At 36.1% G+C, this 15,272-nt stretch overlaps 1 protein-coding gene and 1 pseudogene across 2 annotated transcripts in view; one reads left to right on the forward strand and one right to left on the reverse strand.

Moving 5' to 3' along the window:
- Positions 1-776: 776 nt before the first annotated feature.
- LOC138310313 (uncharacterized) lies at positions 777-3,329 on the reverse strand (annotated as a pseudogene).
- Positions 3,330-6,510: 3,181 nt separating this feature from the next.
- LOC138324823 (uncharacterized) overlaps positions 6,511-15,272 on the forward strand; it is a 59,900-nt gene continuing 51,138 nt past the window's right edge. Inside the window, exon 1 of one of the 2 annotated variants that reach the window (XM_069270002.1) lies at positions 6,511-6,615. The gene's annotated coding sequence lies outside the window, so the exon portion shown is untranslated. Of the gene's footprint in view, positions 6,616-9,893; positions 9,969-15,272 lie in introns of those variants that run through there. The other variant, XM_069270009.1, reaches the window with a different exon arrangement.

Genomic DNA, 15,272 nt, shown 5'->3' on the forward strand with positions numbered 1-15,272 from the left:
CATTATCATCAGCAGCACCACCACCACCTTTCCCACCAAAACTATCATCATCATCGTCCGCTTCCTCCACTTCATTACTCTAATCCTCCTCGTAGTCATCATCTTGACCATCTGCCGCCTCCTCTTCCTTCTTCTCACCATCCGTTTCATCCTCCTTCTCCTCAGAACCTCCCCCACCACCACCACCATCATCATTATCATTCGCCTCCACTTGATAACCCTCACCCACCGCATAAGAATCATCATCACCATGGCTATCCGCCATCTCCTCCCCTACTCTCGTCTCAGGGGCGTAGGAAGCGGGGGGGGGGGGGGGGGGGGGGGGGGGGCAACTGCCCCCCGTTCCCCAGGACGGGGGGCAAACATGTCTTTTTGCCCCCCATTTTCGCCGACTGAAATTTTCTAAAAATGTTTATTTGAAAGAAAAAAGGGTCCTCCTGCACATTTTTCGTACTTCATTCTAGAAAATTTTCCGCTGCGCGGCGTATTTCCTAAAACGTTCAAGCACATAATGTCAAACCTTAAATAGGCCTAGTCAAAATTCAATACACAGGATTTGATGTACTACCTAAAAAAATCTCTTAAAAGATCAATTTGTTTATGTCTTAGCGAGACAATATTAATTCATTTTTTTATGTTACACAACCATGTGCCGATGGTGTGAAGCCGGTGTATTCAGATCGAGTAGTGTTGCATAATGTTTTGACGACACAATTATCATTTCTAAATGCAAGCAGCTTTAAATAGAAAAAATTACCATGCTTTAAATAGAAAAATTACCATGTTAAGAACGCTTTATAATCATTAAAATACATCGTAAAACTCATCTCAGCCATTCTAAACCGTAATTTTTTTTCCGGGGTAGACACCCGGACCCCCCCAAACACCAAAATCTCGCGCTTTCGGGCGCTCGCAAATTCATCAAAACTCATTTAAGCTATTCTAAATCGTAATATTTTTCCTAGAGGAGGCCCCGGACCCCCCAAACACCAAAATCCCGCGCTTTCGGGCGCTCGCAAAATCATCAAAATACATTGTAAAACTCATCTCAGCCATTCTAAATTACTATATTTTTTTCCGGGGGTCACCCTCAGACACCTAAAACACTAAAATCTCGCGCCTTCGGCGCTCACACGCTAATCTGGCCAATTTGCGTATTCGTTAATATCCTTTTATAGCGACCCCACTGTCTACAAATGTGTACAAGGATTAAATTTACTGATATATGAAAAATGTACATAAAACATATATGGTTGGGAGTTGAATTAATCTCCTCCTGTAGGTGCGGCGGCGGGGGGGGGGGGGGGGGGGGGTGTTACAAAATATTGAGGACCTTTGCCCCCCCATTACGTTTCATCTTCCTACGCCACTGCGTCTTGTCCATCATCATCATCATCATTATCGCCACCATTCGCATACTCCCCCTCCTCCTCCTCCTCCTCCTCATCATCATCATCATCATCTCCTCCTCTTTCTACTATCCCTCCCCTCCCTCCTTCCTCCCCATCATCTAGCGAGGGACAGGAAACCAGTAGTTGATTTGGCGCTGGATACAGAGAGGAAATAGTACCATGTGTTTCTCCTCAAATTTGTCACAGAATTGACTTTGCCAGTAGAGGTCATCTCGGGGCAGTTCTTTGGTAAGGACTACGGACAGCTTCAGACCATATTGGAATAGCATCATTGCGTTTGAACGCTCCTTGAAGTTGGCTTCGTCCCTTTTCCACGGACAAGGGTCTTCCACAGAGATCTTTTCTTCACCTGACATGGAGTAGTACCACAATAGCGGCAGAATCTAGGGCCTGTACAAAAAATTACTTTTGTCAGATCTAATTTGTATACATGTAAAAGGATTTCGCAGAGCAAAGATGTTAATTGTATCAAATCTTCTATTAGAATTTCAAGTTTGAAAATAATGTGAGTTATGGACATTACTTACGGGTTCTCCATTTCTGGAACTTGGTAAACATGGCTATCCATCTCTTCTGGCAGTGGAGCGTGACCCAGGAGTAAGGTGATCAGGATGCAGAGGATGTTACGAAGCACTTCGTTCACCATTTGCTGAAATTATATATGTATTGTATACATATGTATAATATAGATACTATAATATATATATATATATATGTATACTGTTGGTTAAAAAATCTCGTGCCAGGTCCCTGTATGTGTAAGAGATATAGAGAGAGAAAGGGGACGACGTTTCGTTATCATTCTTTTTCATTTACTAGAATAATATATTTTCCAACACTGATAGCAGAAATTTAAACAGTTTCGATGTTTTCTGCTGTTTCAAATGTCTATCACGTCCTGTGCCATGTTTCCGTTCTCCTATCACTCCAGGCTTTCACAACATATATGTATGTTTCTGTTTTACCGCCAGCATTAGAAAATACTATTATTGACAATAAATATCATGTGTACGAATAAAAACAGCAGTAACAATATGATATTGCGCTTAAAAACGTGTTTTCTTATCTCGTTGACATGACTATTATTAGAATATTCGATCATTATCAAAATATTAAATGCTTACCCATAAAATATCGGGTTACCTTGGACATCTCTCGATTTCTCCATCAAAGAAGTGAAACAGCTTTTCAAACTGTCCTGTTTCGTGCTCCACACTGCACAGTAAATAGTGCAAAAAAAAAAGAAAAAAAAAGAGATGAATTATATTCTTATTTTTCCTGTATTGTAAATATTAGAATCATTCACCAAACTATGAGAGTGTTTGCCTTTCTAAGCAATTCTTCTCGTGGAAAGATTGATATCTTTTGATGATTTTAAACTTTCAGTTATTCGATGTATTGTATAAAGGCAAAAAATGTTCGTGTAGAATGAAAAATGAGCGCAAATATGCAGGAACACGTATTCAGGAAAATCAATGAAAACTTACCACATGAGGTCCGTGTAGGTAGCAGGACCTCGGTGAATGGCACTCAGCATTACCACGAGTATTATGGATAATCTTATATCCATCGTGGTAAAAAGATTTAAAACAAAATATCAATATTAGGGGAGAGACTAATCATCTCCGCCATCGCCATTGCTAACCGGCATAGCATCTGGTATACTGTACAATGTATATGATTGTTTGTTTGTTTGATTAATTAACGTCCTATTAAAAGCTATGGTCATGTAAGGACGGCCTCCCATGTATGCGGTGTGTTGCGTGTATGTTGTGCAAGGTGCGTGTTTTGGGAGACTGCGGTATATTCGTGTTGTGTCTTCTTGTATAGTGGAACTGTTGCCCTTTTTGTAGTGCTATATCACTGAAGCATGCCGCCGAAGACACCAAGCAACACACCCCACCCGGTCACATTATACTGACAACGGGCAAACCAGTCGTCCCATTCCCGTTATGCTGAGCGCTAAGCAGGAGCAGAAACTACCACTTTTATAGACTTTGGTGTGTCTCGACCAGTGGACAGAACCCAGAACAATGTATATGACGTTATAAGTGGGGTTTAAGGTTTTCATCTATTATGACGTTATACAATTGTCGTCGTGATATATAATGTTGTACTCTTGTTCACTGCTTTTAATTTGTAATCGCTGTTTTCGTCATTAGCTCACCTGGTCCGAAGGACCAAGGTGAGCTTATGCCATACCGTGGCGTCCGTCGTCCGTCGTCCGTCGTCCGTCGTCCGTCGTCCGTCCGTCCGTCCGTCCGTCAACAATCGACTTCTTCTCCATAACCGCTGGTCGGATTTCAACAAAATTTGGCTGGTAGCATCCTTATGGGCTACTAACTGAAAATGGTACAAATGATGGGGCTGATCCCCCAGGGGCCTGAGGGGCGGGGCCAAAAGGGGTCAATTTGGCTATTTCCATATAAACGACTTCTTCTCTGAAACCAAGCATGGGATAGCACCCATAATGCAATGGTAGCATCCTTATAGGGTAGGGATTCAAAATTGTACAAATGATGGGGCTGACCCCCCGGGGGCCTGAGGGGCGGGGGTCAAATGGGGTCCATTTGGCTATTTCCATATAAACGACTTCTTCTCTGAAACCAAGCATGGGATAGCACCCATAATGCAATGGTAGCATCCTTATAGGGTGGGGATTCAAAATTGTACAAATGATGGGGCTGACCCCCCGGGGGCCTGAGGGGCGGGGTCAAATGGGGTCAATTTGGCTATTTCCATATAAACGACTTCTTCTCTGAAACTAAGCATGAGATAGCACTCATAATGCAATGGTAGTATCGTTATAGGGTAGGGATTAAAAATTGTACAAATGATGTGGCTGACCCCCCGGGGGCCTGAGGGGAGGGGTCAAAAGGGTTCAATTTGGCTATTTCCATATAAACGAATTCTTCTCTGAAACTAAGCATGAGATAGCACTCATAATACAATGGTAGTATCTTTATAGGTTGGGGATTCAAAATTGTACAAATGATGTGGCTGACCCCCGGGGGGCCTGAGGGGCGGGGTCAAAAGTGTTCAATTTGGCTATTTCCATATAAACGACTTCTTCTCTGAAACCAAGCATGGGATAGCACCCATAATGCAATGGTAGCATCCTTATAGGATGGGGATTCAAAATTGTACAAATGATGGGGCTGACCCCCAGGGGGCCTGAGGGGCGGGGTCAAAAGGGGCCAATTTGGCTATTTCCATATAAACGACTTCTTCTCTGAAACTAAGCACGTTATAGCACCCATAATACAATGGTAGTATCCTTATAGTGTGGGAATTCAAAATTGTGCAAATGATAGGGCTGACCCCCCGGGGGCCTGAGGGGCGGGGTCAAAAGTGGTCAATTTCCATATAAATAACTTTTTCTCTGCAACTTAACATGGGATTACGCTCATAATGCAATGGTTACATCCTTATAGGGTTTGAATTCAAAATTTTGCAAATGATGGGGCTGACCCCCCGGGGGCCTGAAGGGTGGGGTCAAAAGGGGTCAATTTAGCTATTTCCATATAAACGACTTCTTCTCTGCAACTAAGAATGGAAGAGCACTTATAATGCAATGGTAGCATCCTTATAAGGTTGGGATTTGAAATTGTACAAATGATAGGGCTGACCCCCGGGGCCTTAGACGGCAATAGATGCGAGGTCAAAAGGTCAATTAGGCTACTATTTTCATATAAATTACTTTGTCTCTGAACCTATGTATTGGATAGCATATTTGTATGGTATCAATAGCATCATTGTATGGTTGTGATTCAAAATTAAACTTTGGGAGTCAATTTTGCTTATTTTTCTAATTGTCTGAGTCTTGTGATAATTACTAACAAAAAACCAGGTGAGCGATACAGGCCCTCTGGGCCTCTTGTTTGATGTTTATATTCTCTCTTTTTTTTTAGATAAATGCAGATATGTCATATATTTGTACTCCTTCTTCTGGTTCTAATGCCATAGCTCAAATAATTCTAAAACGATATTTTCATTATTTTCACCTAAACAGGTTTTAGACAACACGTTCAACAATTCGCCCAGTTTCATGATCATTCCTCACTTAACTTTAAATTCTCCATAGGAAAGCATTCAATAGATTTAAAAAAAGGTTCCTTAAATTAAGAGTTTTTTCTCAACTTTTGTAATGCTTTTCTATGGGGAAATTTAAGTAAAATATTCCTTAAAGCTAAGGAATGTTCATGAAACTGGGCCCAGATCTATAATGAAGTTTTAACAGATAATTACATACAAAGTCTAACTGATTCGAGAATGTCTGAATATCATAATATATATCAAAGATAAAAGAGGGCCAAGAGTAGATCCTTGGGGAACACCTGCTGAAGTTTAACTTACAGGTAAATGACATGAAGATTATTCATAAATACCCTCTGTTGGCTATCGAGCAAATTGGTTTAATCCAATTATAGATTTCCCCACCTGTACCATAAGACTTCAATTTCTCCATCAAACCTTTCGAAATATCACAAAAATCACGCAGCCATGTTTTAATAAGTGGTTCGACTTATTCTGTCCTCGCTCTTGCGTCTGATCTATTATTTCTATAATTTGTTTATTTGGTAATAAACTTAACGTTTTAAGGATAACATTTTTGCATTATTAATGGCTAATAACATAAATGAAGTAAATACGCCTGGTGAAATAAACGCGTTTCAGTGATTCTCAGTCAGCATTTCATGAGCTTACTGATTGAAGTTTTGGAGATAATTATGAAAAATAAAATTTACAGTGGTATGTCTCCAAATAATTTATAAACAAATACACTATATTTTCTTTCATGTTTGCATAATTTTTTTTCGTCAAAAAAGTTCAAACCAAAATAATTTTCCTGGTTGTGATATTTGTGGGAGTTGTTTCCCTTGGTCTACTGTGTTAAGATAAATTATGTTAATATTCATCTTTATTGACATTTGGATAGCATAGGTGATGCTTTCGGCAACGTTAATTATTATTAATATAAACTAAACAAACCAAAATGCAGCAAAATTTAGTGCTTTGTTTTCTTATTAATAGATAATTAATGTTTCAGTTGTTTTTGGTCCATATCTGTCAAGCTTTCAAGAGACCCCAGTGTTTACTTCACGGAAGAGGGCGCTTGTAATGTCTGCAAGACGGACAAACCGTATGCTGACGACTGCATTTACAGATTGCTAATAACATTGTTATTTAAGAAAGCGGCGAGGTAAGTATTTATCGTATTCACTATATGGTGTTTAAGGTAGCGCAAAGAATGGCATAAATATAGGGATATTCCGTTGCTAAAGCTTAAAAAATAAATAAGATCACAGGGTGTGTAAGGCCTACTAAGGAGTATGGGTTTATATCTTTGTAGGCGGATAGGCCTAATGTGTAATTACGTTGAAACTTTCCCATATGAAAAATAATTGATTTTACAATATCGGTTGAATAAAAAAACAGAAAGACAGCAATATGAATTCCAAACGAATTAGAAATGTTATGGCATTGCAATCGTGATCATGAATTAATAGTGTAGAAGAACAAGACAAAACACATTGTTGAGTGCTCACACCAAAAGCAAACTCGAGTCTTCGGTGTGAACCAACGTATATGGCTTTACCGAATGAGCCAACAGACACGTTATAATTAGCTGCGTAAAAGAGAAGTTCAAATCAAATTGACATCACCAAAGGATTTATGATAATAATGAGAAGGATTCATCACTGTCTCTTTACATTACTAAGCACCACGTGAGACGCCTATGAAGTTATGAACCGGGAATAAAAACTGTTTTTCTCGACAAATACTTGTCTGATCGAGTCAAACAAAACACCAATATTGGTAAACTTGTGGTCATTATTTCAAAGACAGCATTCACATAACTGTAAATATATGATCACGATGGACGGAACAATAAAGTACAAATACTGATAAATATAAAATAATGCATGCCAACACATAACTATATATGGTACTATACATTCAAAACGACATTTAAACTCATATACCAATTGTGTATTAATTTAATTGATCTATGGACAAAATTAATTTTTATAACATATCAAGGCTGATCCATCATTTAATATTCTATGTATGTTGTGTTAGTAAAACGCACAATAAAGTCCACATCATATTCTATGCAACTTAATGAGCAATTTGTTTAGAAGAATAATGATCCATTTTACTGATCAAGTTATATTATGGTGAACTTAAATTTGACATTATACCTAATTATATATGGTGACTACGGTAAGTAAATGGATATTTACATTTTTTAATTATTATAATATATGTGATGATGATATAGATGTATACTTACATTCACTTCAGTCCCACTATGTAACCTTAACAAGCTCAGTTTGCATTCATATTGAGATTGAATGTATTTTTCTAATTTTCATATAGCGGCTATATGAATGGCAGAAGCTACCTACATATCCCGTGGAGTGCGTTAGCGCTCCTCGGAAGATATTTAGATAGCTTCTTCTATTTATAGGCGCTATAAAAAATTAGAAAAATACATTAAATCCATATATTTACATTAGAATTATATATGAAAATAAAAATTATTGAAAGGTTACTATATTAATATATTTTAAATTATGACACCCATATACTACGAGAAATAAGATTAAATGAACAGCTGGATGACAAAGTCGTTGCACAACGTCGTGTTTTCAAGCTTCCGTCTTAGCTTCCGGTCAGCCTTTTTGTTTTGCAAATGACAAACGTTAAACAAGAAATATAGTTAAAATAAAATTTGATTGACTTATTATAGTAAACCTTAGTCGGTTGTAAACAAGGAAATACACGGTTTTTAACGAGAACCCTGCATATTGTGATGAAACAATAAAAATGTAAATATATTGTTTATGAACTTCGAGTACTTATGACGTCATTATCATTGTGAAGTCACAATTGTCATGCCAGAGATCAAGGAAAACGGCTGTTCAAATGGCTGTTCCATCCATGATGATAAGGAATGAATGATTCAATATAGATCAATGCAAAATCCTTTGGGACTCATTGTAAATTATAAGCATTGAACGTCTTTAAGTTGGCATTTATATTGGCTATGAATGCCAACTGAAAGATGTTTAATTCTTATATATAAACCTTGCTCTACTCCCTGTTAAAAATTGAGTCAAATGACATTTTTCAGTGTTAAATTTAAAGGAAAAATTGTAGCTAGTGACAAGTAAGGGATATGCATACTTTAAGTAAAGTACTTAGGTTGTATCATAGCTTTCTTCTCAGAAAGTCACTCCTACTTTGTATGGTACTTAGGTTGTATCCTACTTTGTATGGTACTTAGGTTGTATCATAGCTTTCTTCTCAGAAAGTCACTCCTACTTTGTATGGTACTTAGGTTGTATCATAGCTTTCTTCTCAGAAAGTCACTCCTACTTTGTATGGTACTTAGGTTGTATCATAGCTTTCTTTTCTTCTCAGAAAGTCACTCCTACTTTGTATGGTACTTAGGTTGTATCATAGCTTTCTTCTCAGAAAGTCACTCCTACTTTGTATGGTACTTAGGTTGTATCATAGCTTTCTTCTCAGAAAGTCACTCCTACTTTGTATGGTACTTATATCAACTTGAGTCACTCCTACTTTGTATGGTACTTAAGTACTAAAGAAAGTCACTCCTTATCCTTTCATGTACCACAAATGGGCTAAACTTTTTATCTATTTTATTGATATTACTTGTATGAATATCAACTTGATTTAAGAATAAGTGTAAAGGCATACCTTACCTTTCATGTACAAAATAATTAAAGTTTCTTAAAGATTATTGTAATTGATCACATAAAATGTATATTGTTGACTTAGATGAGGTTATTTTTTGTTCATTTGTTCACCAAACAAATCCAAGATGCCCCGGGTAATCCATGTTTGCAGTGGAGATTCATTTTGCCGTTTTGCTGTCTGGCGCAGTAATAGTCAAAGTACGTGTGGTAAGGTAAAGGCAGAAAGGTAGTGGGCAAATAAGAAAAAATGAACTACATTAAATTTCTTTTTATGGGAGAAACAACTTCATTTTAATTGAATCCAAAGTTGAAAATTTGAAGTAACATAAGGAGAAAAACTTAAGTTTTGACTTTGTAATCTGCACCTTTTTTTCAAGAAATCCGAACCAGATTAGTCTTCACTCTTTTTTTTTTTAAAAATCCAAACCAAGTGAGTGATTTAGGCCCTGTGGGGCTCTTGTTTCCATATATAAATATCATTACACATGCGTTATTATAACTTTCTAGCAGAATTTCAATTGAGCTTAGTTTCAATACTTTTCTGATAATTATAACAAAACCTTTCATTTACTCGTAAACTGGAATATACTTTCTTGATCATGCATTCCTAAATATTTTCTTAGTGATCAATAGATTTACATAAAAATGTTAATAAGGCTTATGGCTTATTAGCCTGTGACTATTGTGGATCAGTAAGAGTTATCCCTCCTTATAGTGTAGTTGTAAACACAGCCCCACACACATACACACATGTGCATACAAGCATACCATATTTGAGGAAGATTGGTGGCCTCCCGGTTTCCATCCAGGATATCTTAACAAGAAACAGGTAAAACATTTGTAGTACATATTTAATTGACAAATTATTATCTGGTGATTTGACACAATGATCAGCATGGAATTTAACCTTACACGTCTGCTGAAAGTCTCACACAAAGGAGGCTTTTACTGGTAGCCTAGTACATGGCCTGCAGTAGCCCTGATAGCAACAACATGGATATTTTATCTAGAGATCTCCAATAGCAAGCCTGTGTAGTTAGTGTGTGCCACTCACAACCACCTTGTATGCTAAACACCAGCTTTGTGTCGGGGTCTGAGAAACCATTTTAATTTTGATATTCTGTCTTTTACCAGCTAGTGTGTTTGGGTTTTGTCTGAGAAGACAGCTTGTTGTGAATTCTATAGCTGGGTTAAGTAAATAGGTTGTGTGTCACATGCTGTCTCTAGTCATGCTGTAACACAGGTATGTGTACATGTTTACAGAGCGAAGGACAAAGTCAAGAGTAAATCTTCACTGAAGCTAGTTTTATGGTGTCGAGTAACTTGAGTCCGTAGAATATAAGTAATCACAACAATATATTGAAAACCAATTGATAGCTTGAAGCAGATCGTTGGCTCTTTTCTAAAGATAACTTTGAAGCTAAATTTACATTCTTTAAGAAAAATTGTCCTCCAGGGTTTTTGGAAATGTATTGATTAAAAGTTGTGTAGCCTTATAAATTTCTTTATCCCTTTATATTGAAATGATCGAAATAGAATTAATATTTGTACAGCCTAAACACAAGTTTTCATGTTCATAATATAATGTGATATTATAGTATACATGCATGTACATATATGCATAGATTAATTATATGCATAAATGTCGTATGTTGCAATAATTAAAATTCTACTTCTTAAATATACTACAAAGTAGCACATGTTAACAAGATGTTACTATTTATTATAATGCATAAGATACAAGACTGTATTATGAATGCGATTATTCAGTAATTTAAACAATGGTTTGAGAATTTTTCAGAGGGCTATATAATTATATTATAAAATGTACTATACGTAATGTTGATAAATTATAAATTCATGAAAAAAAAAATACATTGCAGTCCGTAAAGATCTTTATTTATAATTCAAATTAATCCTGACTATCATACAATGTATAATTGTCATATGTATAGTAATCATATAAGTAATAAAACAAAACACAGTGTCCTTTCTGTAGATTATGATTTATACAAACATACTTAATAGATTCTTATCATTTCAAACATTAGCACAAACATGTGTGCGATGATTAATTATGATATTACCAGGTACCTCAAATATACAGGTAATCGTGTGATCCATTCTAATCTGTGAGCCCCTTAAATAATTTTGCAGTGTTAAACGTAAGTTCTGTGGAATGGTAATCAGAAGTTTTATCCTACAGAGTTCCCACATAGGCCCATGCAATCTGTAACAGAGGAAGCATGTTTGATAAAATTAGTAACACATGTTACATTTTATATGTAAAGGAAATGAAGTGGGTTGAATCAGGAATCCTGGATGTACTTTACAGGTTGGCATACCTTGTCACGCTTGGAGTTGCCCTGTTGGGGTAGCTAGTTAATTTTATCCAAAATACTTAGATCATCATTTGTGTATTGTCCAACTTTATTTACAAGTTAAGTTTTTAAAGCTATAATTTTTGAACACACCTTATATGGTGTGAAGGGAATCATGTATGTCAGAATCTTGGAACCCGTATGTTGACACTAAATAAATACAGAAGTTGCAAGATAGACCCTAGTATAGTGTACATATGTCATCAAGTGCAGATTTAGATAGGGAGGGTATAAACATTGGTCCTTCCCCTCCCCAACAAATCCCACCCCAAAAATCCAAATTCCCCTAATACTTGTAATGTTATCACATCTATAAATATATATATATATAAAGATGCAAAATCTCCATAGATTTGAAAAAAATGGAAATATTATGTTCTTTATATTTTCATATTGATCCCTCTCCAACCCAACGCCACACCCAAAGTCCCTTGATACTTATTATCATCACATATGAAGCATGCCAATTCACAAATCTCCATAGATGTGTCATATGAACAAATTGGGAAGTTTATGTTCTTAATATCTTCATGTTTATTGATATCTGATTAATTACCCCACTGTAGTAAATATATGTCAGAATTAATTTCCCACAGTATATTAATAAAAATATATATATATAAATATAAGAATGTTAGATTTTACTGGCAAAAACAATAAATCTTTTGTCCTCATACCTATACATGTATTAATGAAGGAGTCATCACAACAAAATGTTGATACACCTGTATATTTATGTTATGGCTGCTAGTTGTCTCACATTGTCTCCACACAGGTACATAAGCTATTCAGGCCACCTAGATGTTCATTAATATTTAAGGAAGTAGGGATTATGTGGTTTGTCATGCACAGTAAACTTATATAGGTCTGTCGTTTGAAGTTTAATATGTGTCTCAGCTGTCAGAAAGTTTTATTTCCACTCATATTTTTTATCAGTGAAAATACATTAATCGTAGGTCTTTGTTCAGGTAGTGGAGGATTTTTTATTTTCTTCTCGAAATGGTGTCAAATAATTATGAAACTAATTTTAGAGTGATATTTGATATATGCTTCGCATAATAATTAGAATAGTGTTGACAGTGATGAATATGAATGTGAAGGTCATTGCTATTTTTGAAGCTTGAATGTTTTGTCCAGTAAAAGGTGTCTATACTATTGTGAAGTTCATTGATCAATCTTTTTTAAACCGGGGTGTAAGTATTGTATGAGGTGTAGCCCTGCCAGGTACTTGATTATATACTGTACGGATAGTGATAGTTGGCGTTTAGTTACAGTTGCTTGGTGAATACAGTATGGCATCTCTTTCTTTAGATATTCTCTTACACTTGTAAAGAAATTTGTTCAGTGAAGTAATCCTGTCACATCCATATATCTCCTGTATATATGTATACTGGGTAGCTTGAATTGATAACACCACCTGGGTTTCTCTCACCCAGATTATCTATGCCTCCGTCCATGCAAAACTGTTGCTTCTTTGAAATGCTACGATGGGAGTTCCAGGGACTTCATGCGAAACATGTAAAATGGAATATAACAGGAAATTAGCATATTGACATGAGAAATATGTCAAAGTGAAATGAAATCATTGCAATATAGATTATATCTTTAATATGCAAAATCTGCAGTATTTCAATATACATAGACCCCCCCCCCCCCCCAAATTTCATACATAAGAGTCCCTGAGAATATAAAAGTCACTACTGGAATGAAACTGTGCTAAAGATATTATCTTATATATATATATATTCTCTATGACATTGCAAAAGTCTATAAACTTTCTTTTTAAATTTGTAGGGTGGTGATGAGCTCGATTGGGAGCTTGAGATAGTAGTGTAGGAAAGAGATTTAGTGCACAATTTAAAATTGATTTCCCAAGCTATTTTATACAGAAGAAATTATCATAAATAAGGATAGTACTCCATATTTGCAAAATTGAAATTAATTACTTGAAGTCAATCACTTCAAGTCTCATAACTGCATGGCATTAGGATTGCTTATTAGCTGCGACAAAAGCTTGTATATGGTATGGTATCATTCAGGACTATTATAAAGAACATGTACATGTGTTTTACATTGTTTATAAGTAGAGAATCTGACAATGATGTATGGTATTTTTGGTCTAGAGTACAAACGATAATGATATCTTTCATATGGTTTCATTAAAGTGATCTATCTCGCAAAGGTATATGTATACAGTCAAACTTTGTTATACTGTAAGCTAACTCAAAGTTGGTAGAGCCATGATAACAGTTATCTGAGTATTCAGTTTAGTGCACTAGTATATATACCGTATTCGACCCAATAAGCGCCCAGGGCGTTTAAAAAATGGAAAAGGTGCTAATAAGACTTAATTATTGTAAATCTATACAGTTATGTGTAGTTTTGGTCTTTCTTTATGTGTGGGCAATTGAAATCGAGGCCTCAATGGGGGAGGGGTGTTCATAGGGACATGGGCGCTAATTGGGTCGAATACGTTATTTGAGTTGACTCAGAAACCAACAGTGTGCTTCGCCTTTGAATAACTGTAAATAGTACTAATTTAAGCGCAGTTAAATTTTAGAGCAAATGCGAAAAAATGTAAATTATGATTTATTAGTGCAGACATAAATTAACGTAATTTGGTGGTTCAATAACAAAAATACCCTTTTACAAAATTTAGCGCTGTACATGAATCAGCACTTCAAAGACAGCGCGAAAAGTGCTAAAATAAAACTACCGCTAAAAATAAGTATGTTTATACAGTATTGGAGTCTTCAAGTTATAATACTTAAATTAAGTCAAAGAGATTAAAATAAAGTATTTCTGTATGTGTAAAGGCCCACCCTGAAGTAAAATAAGACCACTATGGATACATATAATATGTCCAACTGGGTAGACTATGATAAAGAAAAATGGACATGATGTTTATTGTGGTATCACGGAGGGATTATATGCAAATCAATCCAATGAATCTTGTCATTGATAGCCTTAAATACGGTATTATACCCACATCATAATTGGTGATAATGAAAACGTAATGGTGTAAACATTGGAATGGAATGTCATGCATCAGTACAAGAGAAAGTATGAATTGTGTGTTCTACTCCCACCAACATGGAAGATAGGAAAACAAGACCTCTTAATCATCAACTTTCGACCTCCAGCTTGGCATCTGCATCTGGGGCAGCTGAAGCCGTCAGCATGCATTAACCTTGAGATTTTACGTGTGGAAAGGAATTAAGACATAAAGATATTTCATGTGTGGAAAGGAATTAAATATTCAGATATTTCTTGTGTGGAAAGGAATTAAGACATTAAGATATTTCTTGTGTAGAATGGAATTCAGACATTAAGATATTTCTGATGTGGAAAGGAATAAATGCAGATATTTCATGTGTGGAAAGGATGGTTTTGGTATTATTAGTTTAACGTCCTATCAACAGTCAGGGTCATGTAAGGACTTGCCAGGTTTGTTGGTGGAGGAAAGCCAGCTAGAGTACCCAGAGAAAAACCACCTACAATGGCCGGCTGTCAATACCTGGCAACTGCCCCACATGGGATTCAAACTCAAGGCTTAGAGCTTGGTGTGGTGGACTTGTGGTAATATATCGAAACATCTTAACCACTCTTCCACCACTGTCATATGTGTGTGGAAAGGAATTAAAACATTCAGATAGTTCATCATCAGTACTACAATCAGGAAAATCAGAAATTAAAATATTACAATGAGTATGTACAGGAATATTAAATTATTGACATCTATCTTAAAATCT

This window comes from Argopecten irradians, chromosome 1, assembly GCF_041381155.1.
Source record: "Argopecten irradians isolate NY chromosome 1, Ai_NY, whole genome shotgun sequence".
Lineage (NCBI taxonomy): Eukaryota > Metazoa > Mollusca > Bivalvia > Pectinida > Pectinidae > Argopecten > Argopecten irradians.